This window comes from Homalodisca vitripennis, chromosome 4, assembly GCF_021130785.1.
Source record: "Homalodisca vitripennis isolate AUS2020 chromosome 4, UT_GWSS_2.1, whole genome shotgun sequence".
NCBI lineage: Eukaryota > Metazoa > Arthropoda > Insecta > Hemiptera > Cicadellidae > Homalodisca > Homalodisca vitripennis.
In genome coordinates this window covers 150,477,045-150,495,145 of record NC_060210.1, presented here as the reverse complement: position 1 = coordinate 150,495,145, position 18,101 = coordinate 150,477,045, and positions in this window count along the sequence as shown.

The window sequence follows — 18,101 nt, the reverse complement described above, 5'->3', positions numbered from 1 at the left end:
TGAACATTTCATTTCTGTATGCCTTTTTTCCGCCTGTATATCTTTACCCTCAGAACATCTCGAGGATAAATTGAGCTAAAAACTTAGAAATTTTACACGCAACCTCAGTAAAGCCTGTTACGTGACACGTGGTGTTGATTACCCCTACCTTACATAGTTTAGATTCGTACACTACTTGGTCAGTACCCGTATATTGATTCAAGATAGAGAGACCTATGAAGTTCTTAATATAATAGAGAAATTAATTAATTTCATAAAATAGAAATACGAATTTCATAAAAAATATCTAGTAATCTAATTACACGTTAATTATACAGCCTTTTGTCCAATGTCTGCTTGCCATTTTTAGTTTTTAAGAATCGTAATTTTAACTAAAAGAACTCTAGAGATATTACTGAAGAGGCTTATCAGTGATATTAGATTAGGGAATTTGAACGTATCTAATCAGTTCACTGAACTAGTCGATTTTAATTTATCTGTATGCGCATTATTAGGCTAAATAAAGAGAGATGCAAAATGGTAGAGGCATTTTTCGGATTGTTGGTCGATAGTTTCTGAACATTATGTATTACCAATGTATCCATACAATTATTTACAATTAAAAATTCTGTGCATAATATTCATAAAAAGAATAGAGTAAAGACATACTCCTTTCTCCCCTAAACTCAAATACAACTATACTGTCTCTGATATATGCACTATAAATCGATTTTTCTCAACTTTATGGCTTCCCTTCGTTCTGGAATGTTTCAATAGCAACTGCCGGAATCCTAGGAACTAACTACTCAATCACATTCAATTGAATGTAGCATTGACAATCTTGTTACTTCATACGCACTCTCTTGTTTCGTTTTTGGCCTCTTGATTCCAACCCAGTAGTCTTTAAGCATATTATTACTGAGGTAGTTTCGAAGTTTGGTAAATAATTATATAAATCATCAGAACGCTTCCCGTTTTAAAAGAGTAGACTATGATGCTCATGTCATACTGCGTTAAACTAGTATGAAGTTGCCTATGAAGTAGCTTACATGGATAATTATGAATATTCATGTTTTGTGTATTTAATGTACACAATGTTTAGAATTCCAGAAATTCGACTAACAATTCCAGAAAGGTTTAAATAAGTTTGATTAAGCAAATATTTTCTTCTACAATTTTGTATAATATCTGTTTACTTCGGCTGATAACGTTCATGGACTGTTTTAGTGAACTTAAAATTGAAAAATACGTGGAAAGTATTGAACCCTTGGCCTCTCACTAACTCAGGAGGGGAGATCTCTAGTGGTCGCGGCGACCAGTCGGAAGGAGGTCATCCATGACTTCTGAGAAGGGTAGTGTCAGCAACATATTGCACGCCTCTGCATTCCTCTGTCCATATTGTGTGAATCATTCGATCTGTGTGAAATATTGGTTCTTGTGGATATTTTACTCTGATGGTATGGTGTTCGCATTACAGTATATGTATACTGTATTACTCTAAAATCTAAACAAGTTAGATGATTTTCATTAAAATATCCAAACATTTAAACAGAGAGATTAGTATTCGAGCCAATTTTGAAACTTATAAAACAGCCAATGGAGGAGACAATAGTTATAAATCCGATGTTTTCCCCATCGATCATTACTATCAAAGATTATTGTCTGATAAAGATTCCCTTCCCCACCTCTCTTTTTCTCCCCTCCACTCTCTCTTGAAGGTCAAGTTTCCTAGCTTTTCTTTTACGGTCCGTCCTTTGTAAATATTTATTGCAGAAGAACGATCTTTTAGAAGTTATTTTCCTCCTTAAATTCTTTGAAAAAGTGTAATATAACTTTTTATAATGTATGTTTTAACGGATGATGAACAAAACGTTGCCATTTTTATCATTTTAAGTTTTAAAATAAATAGAATTGTTTTTCACTACGAAAATGGCATTAACTGTTATACACTGCTTCGACTCATAACCCCAATATTTCACTTGTAGAGTTGTGCTATTAATAACGAAAATTATTAATTCCTGACATAATATTTACGTGATAATTAACTTTTTTCTGAATCCAACTGGAATTTGGAATGATGTAGAACTATTTTTAACATTGAATTTTGAAGTTTCTATATATTATTTCCAAGGTTTATGAACATTTTCCAGTTTACTTTCTAAATATTCGTGGGATTTGTGTATTTATACAGTACTGTCCAAGCGGACGGCACATTTAAATTTCTAAACCTTGTTTGTACCTATTTTTTTGTATTTCCACACTCAAAAATTAATTACTCGTAAATATAACAAAACACCATTTATTATCCGAGTACATAATTAGTGTTTAGATCGTCAGTGTTACTGTGTAATTGAGATGTTTAACTATGACTTGATTACGCTTTCCTATTCTACTACATTATACTTGTTTGGTATAACCATTTTCTTGGGGGTTGTAAAGGATAAAAAGTCTCTCAACGTCGAGTTTTGACACATGATAAAGCGTACTATAGTGGCCTATTCATTGTGTGCTGTTGTAACTCTTAAAATTCTGTAGTCTAGTAGAACAAAGTAGTGCTTTACGAAAATTCTTCGCTGTATACGTTTGATACACATTACTATCGATTGTGTTAATAGTTGTACTGTTAGAAAATGTTAATGGATTTATATAAAACGACATACAGTTGACGTAACTTGAGTCTTTTAAGTGCGTATTTCAGTATCACATGGCATTCTCTATTATAGTGATTGTGCCAATGGTGCAGTGTAGAGGGTACAACGGTTATCGCAAGATAACCATATCAAGCAACGTCGAGCGTGGCTGCTGCTTGGATGGGTGACCGCTGCGCGATCCTGTCCTTGCAGGCAGCCCGCCTGCCTGGCCATTGGTGATGGTTCGGAAGTCACCTTTAAGCCCGTTGGTCCCCAGGTTAAGTGTAAGAGAGGGCTTCTTAGCCCTAACTTCGCTTGGTAAAATAAGACATATTTACTTTACTTTACTTTTTTGTGTAGCGGTGGGCCTAATTTACAGGCAGATCTGATCATTTGTAATTTTGGGACTATTACTAAACACAATTTTTTGAATCACTTGCACGTGATATTTTTAATGGATGTACAGGAATGATTGTACACATGCAAGACTTTATGAATCAAATACATTTTTTCAATAAAACAGTCTGCGGTAATGGACAGTTTTAAGACAAATATATAGTAAATCTTAAAAGATTAAGCCAAACCGGTCGAATACTCATCTAGCTGGCTAGACTTGGGAAATTGTTAATTCTTTCAAATGGAAAATGTTTTGAAACATTACTTGGCGGGAAAAAAACTGTTAACGACGACAAAGAAGTGTGAACGACTATCAGAACAGGCGGCAAATGTCTTGGAAGAAGAGATTCAAAATTTAGTTTTAAGATATAAGTGCTTGAATAAATAAGGCGAGTAAGTGGGAAATTTATGAAAGTGTCCGGGAAAAAAAGGAAAACTTTAACGACGACAAAGAAGTGTGAACGACTATCAGAACAGGCGGCAAATGTCTTGGAAGAAGAGATTCAAAATTTAGTTTTAAGATATAAGTGCTTGAATAAATAAGGCGAGTAAGTGAGAAATTTATGAAAGTGTCTGAAAAAAAAAGAAAATCTTAAAGTAAAACTGTTTAAAAAATTGTAATATACTTCACTAATGTGCTGAGGTATATAGTAATTAGCTAACTAAAATAATTTGCCTAGACCTGTTTGAGGTAACCGGGTAAAAAGTAGTTCAAGGTTGTGGTGTGCCACAAAACGCACATTTGCTGGGTAAGCTGTTTAGTGTGGCCAACTCTGGGCTGTTTCGTAACCCCTGACAGTGCAGACAGACTTGCCTCATGCTTCCGTTACTGGTGACAGACAACTCTAGGCGAGAGGTGCTCGGATATTGTCTTTCAGCTCATCTTTAATTTGTTGTTCACTCGCCATTAAACTTACCAAGAATGTAAAATAAATGACAGATTTCTTTAATTACAATTGATTTCTTAGCGAATAATTAGATTTTTTGAAACCAAAAACAATACATTTTTGTATTTTTGGTTATGTCTGAGTAATGAATTACAAGTCTGCAGCACTTTTAGATTGCCCAATAGTTTATGTCTGTGCGTCAATCAGTAACATGCCGAACGCTCAATTTTTTATTAAAGTAGATGCAGGAAACAAGGATTCACATACTGCTTATTTATTTCTCCATATTACAAAGAGCAGTGCCATTTACAACTACTTAACGGTCCTTATTTTTCTACTTATATTTCCTGCACTTTTTGTATTTTTTTACAAATCTATCACCGTAATGTATTACTGTTTATAATGAATCGACTATGATTTGCTATAACAGCTCATTTCGTAGGTCGATGAAAGATCTTGATATTTATCTATACTCTTTAAAAGAACAACTAGAAATGAGAATAATTTTATTTATTTTTTATATTTGTCCAAAGTGTGCATAGAGCTCCTTGGATAATTTAACCGGTCCGAATGTAATTGTTATTGTACAATATAGTTAAGGATATTCTAATCTGCGGCTTCCCAAACCAGAGAGAAAAGGTTCATGACGGTGAAGATCAAAAACATTTCAGACGGGTTTGGGTATAACAAATGTTTAGTGTAGTCGCCATTACAGTATAAAGAACCCACTTTAAAATTAACAGAAAAAGACTACGAGGAGTACACTTCCTGAAATACTTTGGTATTTGCTCTCCAGTTTAGAGAGTGCGAAGGCGACATGTAAGGAGGATCAGTTACGAGATGGAGGAGCTCTATAATTTCATACAGATTATTTCAACGACCGTTTTTGACGTCGGATATGGTTTAGTGGCACTCACTCCTTACATAACTGTGCCAATGATCTCCTTATGGAGAAAACAAGTTTCCTCATCCAGTGACTATTATTACCACACGAGATCCTCTAGCATAATAATAATTATCATAAGCACAATAATTTCTGTATGGACAGAAATCACACCGAACTTAAGTTCAACTTGAAGTAACTTCTCAAAGGGCAAAAAAGATCAGCCAACTCTGGGGCATCCAAACTGTCATTTGTGATGTTGACTAATTACTACTCTAACTGCAACTACTAGATTGTCTATCCTAAGATTGTTCATCATACGGCAAGGAGTTTGGTTGATATTTTTGTCATAGATTGCTGGTTATTTTAAAAACAAAAAAGTAAAGTTAGTTTAACTTACATTTTAAAACGAACCAAGATGTTTTGAGAGAGAATTTAATCTAAAAACGATTTGTTCAGTGAACGTAAGCAATTGCTTTCAAAAATCATTTCCCAAACAAGACAGGTTTGAAAAATTATATTTTGTGGCTTTAATACTATTAAACCCTTAGCATTGTCACTCCATAACCACTAGAGGAGGATTTAATCCTCAAAAATGAAAATGTGTTGTCTCATCATAGGTCTATTAACAGAACCCCATAATTCAGGTTCAACTAATTTCGGAATTCACCAGGAGCTCAAAACGACCCCAAAGCTGGACTGGTTGGCAGACAAGTGCTGTTTTTGCGGTGCTTTTTTGTTGCAGCTGACGGTCCCACGGCCCTCATAAAAGTTGTCTGGTCAAAACAAAAATGTCCTGTGGATTACAATGTGTTCTGAAATCTCTTCTGTATGCCGATAAAGTTAGCTTAATATATATATATATATATATATATATATATATATATATATATATATATATATATATATATGTACGTACGTGTTTATGTCACTGAACTCCTAAATGGTGGACCGATTTTCATGAATGTTTTGTCTTCAGGTTAATTAGAGAATGGTTTAGATATACAATTCGGTTGAATTTAAATTATTTATCTAGTTCATTTTTTGTTTTTTAAATTTTAGTTGATTTTAGAATATTTTACATTAGGTCCAGCAGATTGTGCTACGACACGTAATATAAAGTGAACTGATACTTAACAGCTGTTAACTCTTTCAGCTGAAGTTTATCAAAGAGGCAGAAACATTTGTTCACAATTAAATTTCATTAAATATTAAATTATTGCAAAGTGCTTGATCATATTTTGAATTTAGATTGCACAAATGATCAATAAACCATTTAATGAAATGGAAATCTGGTTAGATCGAAAGTAAATTAAAAGAGTCGAAAGAAGACGCTTTATGATCGAAGTTGGTTTTCGTTGGTATATATTTTCTTGATCGGTGCACAAGGCCAAGTCTACAACGGTACTAGAAATATCTTGAATTTTAAGAATTTCTGATATATCTGGGTAGAAAGTGAATTTAAACAGACGGAATTTGATTCTTCGTAACCAAATTAGTTTATATGGACTTATTTATATAAAGGAAGTTTCCTGAATCACTTATTAATGCCTAGAAAAAACCATAAAAAATAGAGGCATGGATACATACCTTCATATTGCGCTCTAGAGGCTCAAGAAAAAAATGACTTTTCTCTACGACATCAGGGCTAGTGATAAAGTTATGATAATTCCGTAAAAAATTCATTGCAAGCAAAGACAATTTTTTTCTTAATTAAGCCTCAGTGTCTTAGCTATGCCGGCTCACTGGTTTCTATTGTTAAGTATTGGACCTCCCCGGGATTTGAACCCGTGATTTCTCAGTTAGAGAGCCGTGACTATAACCATTAGTCTTCGGAGGAGGACTATTTATTTATTTAAACAACCTTTTAAAAAGTAATAAACTTGTGTATGTAAACAATATAGCCTAATATTAAAACACAATCATATGTTTAATTAATTTAAGTACCATTTTAAATGTATTGATATTTATAGTCTTGAAAGCATAGAGTAAGCAAAAAATAATCACTTCTTATTTCAATGTTTAATGTAATCATTGTTGGAGCATAGAGGCTAACCAGATAATAAAATTGGAAGTTTGAGTAAAATATACTTTGAACTGGAATTCTTAGTAAATATTAAGTATGCAGCGCTTGATTAGTAGTCTAAGGCAGGAAACCCAACTTAGATGTTTTTGGTAAGTAGGCTTTTTGGATCTTTATAGACTATCTGTATATTTCCTTACCAACAAAACAAACTCTAGTACAAGAAGTACCTTAGACCGAAATAAACTACACTGGCTATAAATATACAATTTTTAACACACTTTCTTTATCGTGGCAGCATGGCAAACTCAACCAAGGCGTAGAAAATGTAATTCTTTAGAAATCAGAAGAACTCAGCTACACGCAAAACCTAAATTAAGAGCCATTAGGAATTTTGCTTATCTTTTGAAGCTGTTAACCATGAACACTTACATATATATATCTAAGATAAGCTTACTTCCATTTCTAAACCTCACAGAACACCGCCATGCATTAGGCCTATATCATTAATTGCTATTGTCTTCGGATTAAGAATTCCTCCACACTGGCCTAAAATAGTTCAATTATTACTAAAATCGTCGGAGCAATTCAATATATTATCATGGAATGTTGGAGGGAAATTCGAATCTTACATCAACTTTTTCACTCTAGGACTTCAGGGTCTCAAAACACTGTTCGTTAAACTTAAATCTAAAATGGATCAGGAGATTTGAATAACTTTGAGTAACTATAAATTATCTCAAGAGTTTTTATAATGACGTAGAAAAATAATATGTGGATATAATGTCCTATTTTTCAACAGGAAAGTGGGTGCGAAGCCACAGGTAACTACTAGTTTATTTATTTTTACCTGTCATCAATATATTATCTATATATATAAAAGAAAGTCGTGTTAGTTACACTATTTATAAGTCAAGAACGGCTGATCCGGTTTGGCGGAAAAATTTGTAAGGGAGGTAGCTAAGAACTGTGGAGAAAACACATAGGATACTTTTTATCCCGTTCCCGATTCAGGATTCCGCCCCACTGGTCTCTAAAAGTTACGGAAATACCCGTAAGAAATGCATTACAGCAAACATAATGTTATTAAGTGAAAGGGCCTGTTCAAATTGAATTAGCTGTTCTTTGTAAAACATATATAATGCAACAAAAGAAATATATGTTTATATCATTTAATTACAATTTTAAATTTCTTTACATTTATAGTTTTAAATCACAGAGTAAGCTTAAGAGAAACAGCAAATTTTGTTTCAACTGTTTCTGCAATCACTGTTAAGCATAGACTTTACTATCCAGATAATACAAATCAAATTTTAATTTTTTACAATTCAAAGCAGTTATCTCTGCATCTCCAAGTCAGATACGTACATTATTTGCTATCATCATTTCGACATGCTTTCCATCAAACCCATCTAACCTGTGGCATAAATACAAGGATAATATGCAGAGGATATTTTACATCAAATTCGTGTCAGTTCAATAAATTCCGATCTTAAAATGAATGAGGAGATACATAATCGGGCCTTACTATTGATCGAAGACATGAGTTATCTCATGTGTGGTAGTTTATTAGTCAGGTTAGGAATGCCAGCGCCAAATCGTAAAATGAATGACGCATTTAATCGAGAATTGGAATGGGAACGTGAATATGATCCACCAGGAATTAGATTTAGTAGTTCAAAACAAATGTGCCCCTGATGAACCCCAACAAAAGGAAGTTTATGATACACTGAAGGCAATTGATGATGGAAACGGTGGTTTATATTTACATGGTGGAACTGGTAAGACATTCCTTCATGTCAGTAGTTTTAGCCACTGTTTCGTGCAAGATCCAACATTGCAGTTTCAGTTGCTTCTTCTGGAATAGCAGCCACATTGCTAGAAGGATGTCGTACGGCACATTCTGCATTTTAAAATTGCCGTTAAATCTTCAATATATTGAAGAACCAACGTGCAACATTACAAAGCGCTCCGCTATGGCGAAAGTTTTGTCAGAATCGAAGATCATCATCTGGGACGAATGCACAATAGCGCATAAACGTGCATTGGAAGCAGTTAACCTAACATTGGCAAGATCTACGTAATGACTCAAAATGTTTTGGAGGCGCAACTATTTTACTGTCTGGCGATTTCCGCCAAACATTGCCAGTAATTTCCCAGATCGACTGCTGCCGACAAAATAAACGCTTGCCTCAAATCATCGAATCTAAGGCGGTATGTTAGGAAACTTCAGCTGACAAACAAACATGAGAGTTGCATTGCTGAACGATACATCTGCTGAAGATTTCTCTGAGTAATTGTTGACTATCGGTAATGGTCGAGTACCTGTCGACGAATCGAGCGGATTGATTTCATTTCCTCGGAATATCTGTAACTTTGTTTCAACGAAAGACGAACTCATCAACAAAGTATTCCCAAACATCATTACTAACCTCAAAAAATAATGAATGGTTGAGTGAGCGAGCAATTTTGGCAGCTAAAAATAATGATGTAGATGACTTAAACTACATAATTCAGAATGAGATCATTGGTACACTGCATTCTTTCAAATCTGTTGACTGTGTAACAAATGAAAAATGATGCCACCAACTATCCAATTGAATGTTTAAACTCCTTGGATGTACCTGGCACAATTTACAACTAAATATTGGTTCTTGTAGTAATCATGCTTCGAAACTTATACCAACCAAAACTGTGCAACGGAACAAGTTTGGAGGTAAGTAAATTGATGAACAATTTGATTTACACCACAATACTCAAAGGTGAGGAAATTCTCATTCCGAGGATCCCGATGATCCCGCCCGACATGCCATTTGAGTTTAAACGGTTTCAATTTCCGATCCGTCATGACTGTAAATAAGTCACAAGGCCAATCGTTGAAAGTTTGTGGTCTTAATCTCAAAACATCCATGTTTTTCCCATGGCCAATTAAATGTGGCATGTCCACGGGTCGGAAGACCATCCGCGTTATTTGTTTTCGCGCCTAATAAAAAAAACAAAAATGTTAGTTTATCACAAGGTGCTACAATAAATGGCAAATAAAGAATCATTGAATAATTATATTTTTTTATTTACAATTATCCTAATTTAAAAAGTAAAAAAAATGTGATCATGTGATATTGCCTTTAAGGCGGGACAAAGTTCGCCGGGTCAGCTAGTAGTACAGTATATAATTTGAGTATAATCTAATGCCTACTATACCAATTTCAGTAACAAGTTATTTCGTAAAAACCAAATTTTTTAACATATACGTACCTTGAATTATTCTGCAAAAAGGGAGATTAACAACAGAAAACCTTCATACAGAATCCACTAAATTTGAAATGTGTTCTCCTTAACCCAATTAATTGAGTTGTTTAGCCATTAAAATAAATAATTGTATGTCTATTTTAATTATATACTTTAAAAATAGTGGTAACAAGATCGCTATTTCAACAAATACAATACTATTTAACCCATGTAAAATCTATATATAGCAATTTACTAATACAAGAACCGCTGTTTTTCCTTAACCAATGTAAATGTTAAAACCCATTAAAATAAGTGTTTTAAGTCTACTTTTAAAAATATACTTGAGACAATTTGGTAACAAATACGTTACATCAGAAATTATTATAGATATCAGTAATTAAAGTAGACTTAATAAAAGAATTATAGAGAGAAATAATAATAATAAAATAAGGCTGTATATCAGTGCCTTTATAAAAATTAAAAGCCATTTGGGTTACGGACACATGGTTCACGCATTAATATATTGATATTATGTAGGTTATCTGTGGATAATCTGGTTATTAGGATAATTACTGAAGAAACTTACTTGTCACAAAGTTTTTTCAAGTTTAATATTAAAGTAAACTTAAAATACTTTATTTCAGTGGGCTTTTAGAATTCGCAGTGAGCTATGTTACGGAAATATTGCGGATGGCGTATTAATATACTGATTTTCTGTGGATAGTAGCCTATACATTTTAATAGTTACTGAAATAATACTCTTGTTGCCAAATGTTGTCAAGTCTCCAATAAAACAAAACGATGAGCAACATCGAGCGTGGCTGCTGCTTGGATGGGTGACTGCTGAGCGACCCTGTCTTTGCAAGCAGTCCGCCTACCGGCCGTTGATGGTTGTTCGAAAGCTGTTGCGTTGGTCCCAAGGTTGTGTTGGAGAGGGCTCCTTAGCCCTAACTTCGCCTGGTAAAATAAGACTACTTTCCTTTACTTTTTTTACTTTTATATAATTAACGGAGACATAAATTGCTTTATTTTAGTTTTTCTATAAATAAACCCATCATTTCTGTCTAGATTCTTTCAAATATAGTAGATTTTGTACGGAGGTTTTCCGTTGTTCATCTCCCTTTTTGTAAAATAATTTGTTTACATACTTGAATATTTCTACATTATAATATTTCAGTGAATAAATCGATTGAACGGCTTTCGGAAATGTTTTACTTTTACTTTTATTATCAGCTTTTTCAGATCAGTCATATCACGTTATAACTTCCGTATTGTAGCAAATATATTATAAAAGTTAGTATAAGGCAGTATTAAAAGTATTACAACGTTTTATTGTAGTTGTCAATATTCGTTTATCAACAAAAGAGTTCCAGATATGAACATTATATTGATACTGCTTATAGACTTGATAAATCACGAAGAGTACTAACGCCTACAATGTACGATATACTATTGATCTTCTTTTAATGAGTTCTCCTAATAAAGCATCTAAATCAATTGATAGGTTTACAGAAGGGAATTTAGAACCCAAGTTCAATGGTACTTTGTCCATATTTTACAAATAAAGTATTATTAAAATAATATTCCAAAATATGATATAATTATCTAATGCAATTCATTTAGTTTCATTCTTCTGACTACAGAGAGATACGTTTGGAATATATGTAAATGTTTACCAAAATATTTGTAATGTGTTATTGAGGTCATGCTATTTTGAATTTTATAAAACGTTTATCGTTTAATTATTTATCTTTTGCAACAAATCCATTTCTATCCCCACCAAAAATAAATATCAATTCCTTTCTTAGAAGGAATTCCCCCTATTAATTTCATAAACGTTAGGTTTTGCTCTTGTACAATACAAATTACCCCAAGGACTATTTCAAACATAGTGGAACCAGTAATACGAGTTGCTTTCTTTCAAAAAAATTGAATTCAAATGAGCTAAATTTAAAGTACAAAAACAAAGATGTTAAGGAAGTTTATATTGTGTTACATTTTGTACCACTTTACCAAGTTACATTGTGACGATATCATTGGACAACACCTTAGTGAGATCGAGTTGTTTACGAAATGGTGGGAGATTTTGTTTTGACCCGACCACATTTACGAGGGGCGAGTGGCCGCATAATGCAGTAAAAAGGTGTCAAATAAAGCAGTTTACGTGTGCTAACTGCAGTCCGGTGTGCACCACAACAGTAAAGAATTAATGGCGCGAAGCTCATTATCGCTATACTCTGGCTGGCCCTAGGCAGGTGTGACCATGCCCGCTTCGGGCTGCATGCTTATTACACTTCGTGCCAAAAATATTTACGTTTGCCAGATGAATTATAACGTTTAAAAATAGTAAAATAGCAACAACAGAAAGCAGTCTACTGAGGTAGTGTTGTTATTTTGTATATTACTACAGCTTTTACGGTTAATTTTAAGACAGGGTCTTATGGCCCTAAATTCGCTATTTTGTACATTATGAATATGATACAAATAAAGTAATTTGATTGATTGGTAGCTTGCATGTAACACATTACACAGTGTCTGTCACAATGTCAACTTACGGACAATTGGCTGATGTACTAACTGTAATGTTCTAAGTGTACATTCCTCAACGTCTGTGTGTTGTGTGTATCCTGACATAGACATTTGATGTCAGGAACTACCGGCCCATCGCTATTGTCCCAGCTGTTGCACAAATGTTTGGAAAAACTATACTTGAAAAGATTTTTTTACCATTACCACCAACAAAATACCTAACAACTCAAGAGCATGGATTTCATCGAGGACGTTCTTCAGCCACTAATTTGATGTGCTTCCAAACTTGTATTTTTGAAGCCTTTAATTCATTAGGGTTTGATTTTGCTAAGGCCGTCGGCCGAGCATGTTTCAGACTTCTATTGGCAAAGCTTGAATCTCCCTATACTTGCAGGGGCGTTATTTGCAAGTCCTTTTCAGTAAAAAATATTCCCGAGAGTTTATTGCCACTTCTGGAGTGCCCCAAGGATCTCTCATTTCCTGTTATAATTTTTATCAATGATCTCCTCACCAATATACAGTGCAAAGTAATTGTTGCACATGGATGACTTGAAGGTATACCAGAAGATTTCTTCTGAGATGGATCAGGACCTTCCTTCGTCTGTCTGGGACCTTACTAGGGTACAGATATCTGGTTGTTCCAATTATCTTACCTCTTGAACTCACCATCCTTGAGATAGTACGCTTTATTCGGGTTGTTTTGTTTCTACGCCGTCTCGTAACATCGAAGCTTGAATGTCCAGATCTCCTTCGAAGGTCCAATTTCGGGGTGCCAGATCTCGTGACATCTTTGCCAGAACAGCTTCTACCACAATTTAGTCTAGTAACAGTGCCATTCCCAGGATCAAGCGGCACGGTAGTGCCATCTCAGCTGACCTGGATTTTTTAGCGATGGTGGAGGTGCGTTTCAGCGCAACCTGTTACAATGACTTATGAAATAGTATTGCTGATTTCCCTGTTATGTATTGTTATTACATTATTGTTGTTTATGTATTGGCAATTTATATTCTTTATTTATAAATTTGTTATATCGTTATATGTCGGTTGGCGTGAGTAGTAATGGTGTTAAGTTTATGTTTAATTTATGTATTATATTATTTTTGTTGTTATATTAACTTAGTTTATATTTATTTATTGATAATATCGTTTCTTTGCTTTGTTGATGCACACCAATAATCTGTATAATCTACTGTATGTATACAATTGAATATACTTTTGTATGTAAAGTATTGCCTTATAAATATTTAAAAAATAAAATAAAAAGCATATAGTGGTGAGAGTGGCTGAGAGGGATGGCTCAAGTCCATCTACTGCGACTAGAATAACAGCTGATAAGCGGCGCACCCCCTCCCCTTCTTAAATGTTTCTATGCTAGTACGTAAACCATTCAAATTAGTGACACTCGTTTACAATAAATTACGATTTCCACATTGTGATCACTTTAGGTATAAAGGCAAAAAAAGAACATCAAACCATACAAAATTCCCTAATGGTAATTTTTTCATATATGATTAAATTATTATTTTTGTTAACGTATTTAACAGGTTAACATTATTACTATTATAATATGTTTCCTCTATTTATCTAAGATTCGTATCGCGTTTATGTGATAATAGTGCTAATTATAGTGGTTGAGTGAGTGGGAGGAGGGAGAGTGCAAGATGGGTGCCACGTTTAATGGTCCCTAGTAAACATTTGCACCGGGCTCCACACAAGCTGGTCACGGCTATATTGGTTGTTACAGTCAAAGCAGACTACTAACTTCGACAATAAAGTAGGTAGCCATGATACAAGTAGGTCTGTAGTTTTGAAACGTAAACATTATTGTAATGTCACCCTAAGTTCGATTTGTATGTATCATATATTAAGTAAAATATAAAGTCTTTGTGAATTTTCATTATAACTATTTGTATCAGGAAAATTATTGTTTTAAATAAAGAGTGTGCTGTCTTTAGCATGGAACAATATTTGTTTAGAATTCGTTCATGTTATTAATATTTACAATTCATGTAATGATATGTAGATACAACTTGGGTAAAGGATGTGTTCTTGATATCTTGTCAATATTTTTGCGTAGTTTTCGTTATTTATATAAATATTGTGTTTTCAGTAGAAATGTATCTCTCATAGCCTGGAAAATTAACATTATATACTACAACCAGTACTGCTGTAAAAACGTCATACAATCAACTTTCAACTAGACTTAAATCAGTAATAACTTTTCATAACCTCTTTAATAATGGATGTAATGCTTAACAGTAATGTGTTTTATTATAAATTATTGTGTTAAAACATATTAAATGTATAAATGACCAATTTAATGTATAAACGCATCCAGTAAAAACAAAACTCTTTATATTGGGCCCTTCACACAATTAATATTTATACTATCAGTAATCTAATGTTGGAGGCCACCCTACGAGAGAGTTAGAGAGGGCGTGGTCTCGGGGTGCAACAAAAACTGTCATGTCGATTGTGTATGCTTACAGTACAATGGACACAGGAGTTATTATGGGCACAAGGGCGGGCAATATTATTCAGAGACTGACAGAGACTGCTGGAAGGGGTAGGTAAGTTCGTGATGAATCTCTTACAGATTTTACTCAAAGACAGAAGGGTTACTCTCGCTGGTTAAATAAAGTTATATTTGTAATATTACCAAATTTTACATTTCTGGCTCATGGCACGAAAAGTAACACTTAGATGTAAGTTATGCTATTTTTGTTTTTTATTTTTAAGAAAAGGCAAACCCATTTTATTTATAACAAAAATATGTTTGTTGTTCTAGATAACGTGAGCCTTATTTCTGGGTACAAAACTGCAAGTGACAACGAGAAAAAAACCTGTATTAAATTAAATAAATATTCAATTATTAAAATTTTTTGGATGTAAGTATATAATTTTTAAAGCAGCCGTTCTTTTGTTTACTGTTATTCTGCTCGTTCCCATATTTCACATGCTTTTGTATACCCCAGTGCATTGTTTAAACATGAAAATCATATCTGAGTTTGGCCATGAATAAACAATTGCAGTGTTTGCCGAATCTTCATTCAGAAAATTCCTGTTATTTATTGCTCTTGTAGAGCTGTATTTTCTCTTATTATTTTTACTTTTGAAATAATTAGTTTTTTGTATCCTCGTTCACTAAATATGTTTAATTAAATATGTTATTCAAATAGATAATTACTAATTCAGATATAGTCTACTCGACCATTTGATTATTATTATAATAAACTACTTTGTTATGACTATTTTCATGTCGTGGCATTTCAGTATAAATACGACCATAAATGGTACTACAAAAGTATTATACATTACTTCAGATTGTATGTATATGTTATATATTATAACAATATATATATATATTGTTCAAGTACAGAATTTTGTTCGCGATTCATACTTTTCTAAATAAATTGTAACTAAATTACTTATTGACGATTAGAACTAAAATGTGACACCAAAGCGTATACGAGTCAATGTCTACATATGTGAGTACTCATGGTTTTTTGTTTATTGCATATTGAAAAGACTCTTTTATGCATACGTTCTCTTATTAAAACACAGTAAGTTTTACAATGTATTGTATAAAGACATAGTTTAGTTTTTGTTTCGTGATATCGATAGAGGAATTTCCTCAACAAAAAGAATTTAGTTTGGTTAAGGTTGATATAGGTAGTAAAACATAAGATGGTCAGAATTTAACACCAAAAACTCCTATTGAAGCAGTAGGCAAGAATTATACTATATACATTTGACTTGGCTGTGATTATGAACTATTGTACCAATTCCAGCTCTAAATATTCTAAAATGTTAAAACTATTGCTCAGTTTAAAAAGAAGCAAACACATAAGCAAACACAGCTAGGGTCATTTAAAATGTACCTTTAGCTGTACATTTTAGCAAGTATCAATTACTAGATATTAAAGACATAGTTGCTATCTAACTTTTAGTATAAATTTAAAGACTGTTGTGAAAACTATCTTAGTTGTCTTTTAACAGAAGTAGGTTTCTCGGAGCTGTATATATATATATATATATATATATATATATATATATATATATATGCGTGTGTGTGTGTGTGTGTGTGTGTGTGTGTGTGTGTGTGTGTGTGTGTGTGTGTGTGTGTGTGTGTGTGTGTGTGTGTGTGTGTGTGTGTGTTATTGGGAAAAGTGCAACAACATCTACTGTAGAAAAAAATACTAAGGCCGAAGTAAATTACAGTAGCCATAAGTATCCACTTTTTGACATATTTTCTTGATTGTCGCAAGAAGGCAAATTCAACATTGGCGTCGGAAATATAATTCTCTTGAACCAGAAGTGCCCATACAAATGTAAAACCTACTAAATTGCGTGCGAAGCCGGAAATTATGGATTTCGGACTTTCCACGCCTAGGCAGTCCGCTCGACGACACGACCTCTCTCCTCTAGATTTCTTCGTTTGGGGCTCCATGAATCAGTTTTCTGCTCTCCTGTTGCAAATTGAAAATGAGATGGAGTGGCTGAAGTAGCTGCAAAGAGTTACTCTTTAAGAACCATGTTAAACTTCTTAAACACCTAAAAGCCCTATTTTTAGTAGTAAAATATGGGAAATATTTCTTTTTAAATATACAATTAAGCGCATCAAACTCTTAACAGCTTAAAGTCTATCCTTTTGAATCTTGAAACTCTAAAGTAGAAACTCTTTTCTTAATAACTAACAAAAATATCTTAAAAAACCTATAAAACGTTTGGCTGTGTATTAATTATATCTTTAACATGAGATACCTCCCATAAATTCTGAGTTTAACATTGTTCATACGGGGCTAAAATCAAGAAGGCCGCCAGTACAACCGGCTCTGAAGAGAGCGTCTTCGATAAATTTAATGTTAACATACACAATTTGATGCTTTGCCTCTTGATGATTGTTTGGTTTCTTGTATGATGAACCAATGAACCAAAGAGGCGGCAATCCTAGTAAAAGCACAATATGTGCCGGTATTGTCTACTCAGTTGTCTCTCATGTCATCACTGACATCAGCAATTGTGTGCTCCTGACCACGTGACCTACTAGTTCTGAAACCTACTTTCCGCAAACCTGCTCTCCTTATTGTGTAAAAATTATCTCCAAGCACTTTCATTGCCAGACATCATTTAATGGCTAGATCACAATAGTCGTAAAAAGATTAGGTGTACAGTACAGCAATGATGTATGAAGAAAATAGTTTTCTTTCTCGTTTTTTGTTAAAAATAAATGCCAGAAACTTTTCTCTCATTAAATCTTTGTCTGTTTTAATTTAAAAGCCATGAGGGGTTATAGTGGCAATACACGAACAAAATATTTTAAGATTTGAAATACTCGTACATGTCTAAAATATCTTGTTTTCGTCAAAGAATTAAACTTTCAAAAAACTATTTCAAGGATTTAAAACAAAATATATTATTAGATTTCCAATAGATATTTGAAAAAATACAGGACCGGTATCTTTCTCACAAGTCCCCTCAAATTATCGTAATTTTATTTTGAATGAAACTGGAACAGTGAGAGACCATACGAAATTTTAACT